Genomic DNA, 4527 nt, shown 5'->3' on the forward strand with positions numbered 1-4527 from the left:
TGTCTCAAAAAAAAAAAAAAGAAAGAAAGAAAGTTTGTCAGCAAAACATTCCTTTCCATTTCTGAGAGCACTGAAGGTAATGAAATTCCAGAAGGATAAAATATGTCTGCAGAGCGAGAAAGAGTATGCAGAGTGGTACAGAGAAACATTAACACCGTGTTGTCACATTTATTATTTCAGGAAATACTTATTTGATACCATCTGTCTTGTAAGCTTGTTTCAAGGTATATGATCAACACATAGGAAAGAAAGCTGCCCACATAGAAGTTACTCTGTATGTGATGGAAACAGACAATGAGATTCATCTGCATGGATTCTACAGCACAGTGTATGACAAGAGGATGGAACTGGATAGGCTGAAGTAGTAAAATTAGATATCCATGGTTGCATCCATAGTGACAATGATGACTGAAGAAAAAGTTGAAATTGATGAGGACACCTTTTGTGCCTGTTTCCCAAAAGTTGCATATTCTTTATGTATTTTATTTTATGTTTTTAATTTCAGATTAATAGGAGAGTACCAATGCTTAGGTTACAATGTTTGCATTTGTTAGGTGGAGTCCCTCTTACAGTGTGTCTTGCGCCCATGAGGTGTGCCATATACCCTTATATTGTGCCCATTACCTGGTAGCACACCAATGTCCTCTACTTCCTCCCTTTTTCTCCCTCCTTCCTCCCTCCATGTCCAACTAAAATTGAACTGAGTTTTTCTCTTGTGTGGGCATGTGTTAGTTCATCTACTGGCTTCATATTAGTATTGAGTACATTGGAGACTTGCTTATCCATTCTTCTGATAGTTTACTAAGAAGAAAGTGTTTTAACTCGGGTGGCACCTGTGGCTCAGTGAGTAGGTCACTGGCCCCATATGCCAAGGGAGGCGAGTTCAAACCCAGCCCTGGCCAAACTGCAACAAAAAATAGCCAGGCATTGTGGTAGGTGCCTGTAGTCCCAGCAACTTGGGAGGCTGAGGCAAGAGAATCACCTAAGCCCAGGAGTTGGAGGTTGCTGTGAGCTGTGTGATGTAATAGCACTCTACCAAGGGTGATAAAGTGAGACTCTGTCTCTACCAAAAAAAAAAAAGAAAGAAAGAAAATGTTTTAACTCCATCCAGGATTATACAAAAGATGTAAGGTCTCCATCTTTTTATGGCTAACTAGTATTTCATGGTACACATATACCACAGTTTGTCAGTCCATTCCTGGGTTGATGGGCATAAAAATTACATATTCTTTCTCTTGGTCTTTTGCACTATAAGGAACTCTTGTGTTGATTGTATAATTAATCATCACAAGATGAATCATCCTCTTTTTCCTCCTCATGTCATGGAATTATTTCAGTTATGAAACATGTGGCACAATTTGCTGTAGGATTTATATGTGCCTTATCTATAAAGTTAAGGAAGATAGTGACCATCATCAGTTCTATAAATCTCTAATTCTCTATCATCTGTCTGATTATGTTTAACATTTTGACAGAAATCTAGGAACACTCCCCACTTACTTTGGTGTGTACTTCCTAACATTATCTTTTATAATCTAAACACAATGATCAATATCAGGAAGTTTTATATGGATATGGTCACTCTGTATAATTAACAGACCATATTCAACTGTTTCCCATTCCTGAGAACATGTGGCTTTTTCCCCTAAATATCATGAGGTACATTTACTTGTCATGTATCTTGGGAGGTGAAATAGTTTCTACCTCTTCTTTGACAACGTTTTTCTTACTTTTTGAGGATGAGTACAGAACACAAACAGAGGGCGGTGCCTGTGGCTCAAGGAGTAGGGTGCTGGCCCCATATACCAGAGGTGGTGGGTTCAAACCTGGCCCCGGCCCCCCAAAAAACCCAAACAAACAGAACACAAACAGGTTTGAGACCAGCCTGAGCCAGAGCAAGACCTCGTCCCTAAAAATAGCTGGGTGGTGTGGCAGGTGCCTGTCGTCCCAGCTACTTGGTAGGCTAAGGCAAGAGAATCGCTTGAGCCCAAGAGTTTGATGTTGCTGTGAGCTATGAAGCCATGACACTCTACTAAGGGCGACAAAGCAAGATTCTGTCTCAAAAATAAATAAATAAATAATGAAATAAAATAACAGTCACTTACTGTATAAAATTCCCTGCAATGATGTGTGCTGTGGTTTCTCCATGATCAAATTAGCTGTGTTTATATTTTATCAAGGGTGTCACAGGAGTGGTGCTGTGCTCTTTTCAGTGCGTCAAATCAGGTAAAACACTATGTTCGTTGCACGTCAGTGACGTTTACTTTTGCTATTGTTTTAAATTGTTTTTTAAAAAGTTTTAATTGTGATGGATACATAACAAAACATATTTATGGGGTATATGTAAAAATTTTATACAAGCAACGAATGTGTGATGATCAAGTTAGGTTCACTAAGATATGCATTGTCTTGTTTGTTCATTGTTTCTATGTTCTGTTACCTTTCAAGTCCTTTCCTCTCATTATTTTGAGATATACAAAATATTGTTGCTGTGTTTAGTCATTCTACTCTGCTATATAGTATCAGAACTTATTTCATCTATCAACCCATAAGTTTGTAACCATAATCAACATCTCTACATATGCCCTTTCCTCACCACCTCCACCATCCTGTCTCTGGTATCTATTGTTCTAGTCTCTAGGGTTATGAGATCAAGTTCTGTAGCTTCCACACATAGGTCAGAATATGTCATATTTGTCTTTCTATGCCTGACTTATTCTCCTTAACACAATTACCTTTAGTTCTATCCATGTAAGGACCAAATGAAGGGAAATGGTGGGGACTATTTAAAATGTTGCAGGGTTCAGTATAAATAATTTTACATGGGTCAAGTTGGGTATGAAATTTTCAACCTTTCTGATCACTGCATACACAAAAGCAAAAAATGATAACCAAAATATGAATGTCATGAGATATATATATATTTTTTGAGAAAGAGCCTCAAGCTGTCCCCCTGGGTAGAGTGCCCTGGCATCACAGCTCACAGTAACCTCCAACTCCTGGGCTCAAGCGATTCTTTTGCCTCAGCCTCCCAAGTAGCTGGGACTACAGGCACCCATCACAATGCCTGGCCATTTTTTGGTTGTAGCTGTCATTGTTGTTTGGCAGGCCCGGGCTGGATTCCAACCTGCCAGCTCTAGTGTATGTGGCTGGCACCTTACCCATTTGAGCTATGGGTGCTGAGCTATCATGAGGTAATTAATGTGGTTTTTTAATATACAAAAGAAAATTATACCTGGAATGTAAATTGTTAGAGTTTTGCTGCAAGACAATTGACCCTGAGAGATGGAATCCCTTCTGTACTGTCAAACCAGTCTTCAAAATTGCATTAAAAATGAAAAAACTCACAAGACCAGTCAATATTGATTTCTTACTATATTAATATTAACTTATTATTATTATTATTAGAGATAGTGTCTCACTCTGAGGACTTGGGTAGAGTGCCATGGTGTCGTAGCTTACGACAACTTCAAACTCGGGCTCAAGAGATCCTCTTGCCTCAGCCTCTTGAGTAGCTGGGACTGTAGCCACCCACTACAATGATAGTTTTTATTTCTTTGGAGTTTTGGCTGGGGCCAGATTCAAACTGGCCACCCCTGGTATATGGGGCTGGCGCCCTACTCCTTGAGCCACAGGACTCAATTTTTATACTAGTTTTTTTTCTGTTCTTACTAGAGAGGGGGGTCTCGCTCTTGCTCAGCCTGGTCTCAAACTCCTGAGTTCAAGCAATCCACCCATCTCAGCCTCCCAGAGTGTTAGGATCACAGGTGTGAACCACCATGTCTAGCTCTTATTAATATTTAACGTATATTTCTACTTGCATCTGCAATTATGACATGAAGATGAAAACATGGTCTTAATAGTAAGTATGTGCCAAATATGTATTTTTCATAGAAAAAAAAACACAGAGGAAATATAAGTAAATATGGGAGCTGTGGAATACAGAAATATTTAAATCTTCTGGCCAGTGCTCTCACCACTGAGCTATGGGCACCGAGCCTCAAATAAGGAATTTTTTTTGAGACAGAGTCTCACTATGGCACCCTCAGTAGAGTGCCGTAGCATCAGAGCTAACAGCAACCTCAAATTCTTGGACTCAGCAATTCTCTTGCCTTAGTCTCCCAACTAGCTGAGACTACAGGGGCTGGCCACAATGCCTGGCTATTTTTTTCTTGTTATTGTTGTTTAGCTGGCCTGGCCCGGTTTGAACCTGCCAGCCTCAGTGTACGTGGCTGGCGCCCTACCCACTGAGCTAAGGGTGCCGCCCTCAAATGAGGATTTTTAAAGCAAGAATAATTATGTTCATTTTTTTAAAACAACTTTTGGGATTTGGTACTTAAAGTACTTTCAAAATTTTCATTTACAGACAAAACTATTTTGAAAATAACTTACATACTGGTATGCTGGTCATTTAGTCATTAACAATGCATTTTCTTTGAATACTAATATTAACTACTTTTACTTTATAATAATACAGATTTAAGCCTTGTATTGATTTAAATACATGCTTCTTTTAGTAAAAAAAAA

Source organism: Otolemur garnettii, unplaced genomic scaffold (genome assembly GCF_000181295.1).
Source record: "Otolemur garnettii isolate 467f Iridium unplaced genomic scaffold, OtoGar3 scaffold00091, whole genome shotgun sequence".
Taxonomy (NCBI): Eukaryota; Metazoa; Chordata; class Mammalia; order Primates; family Galagidae; genus Otolemur; species Otolemur garnettii.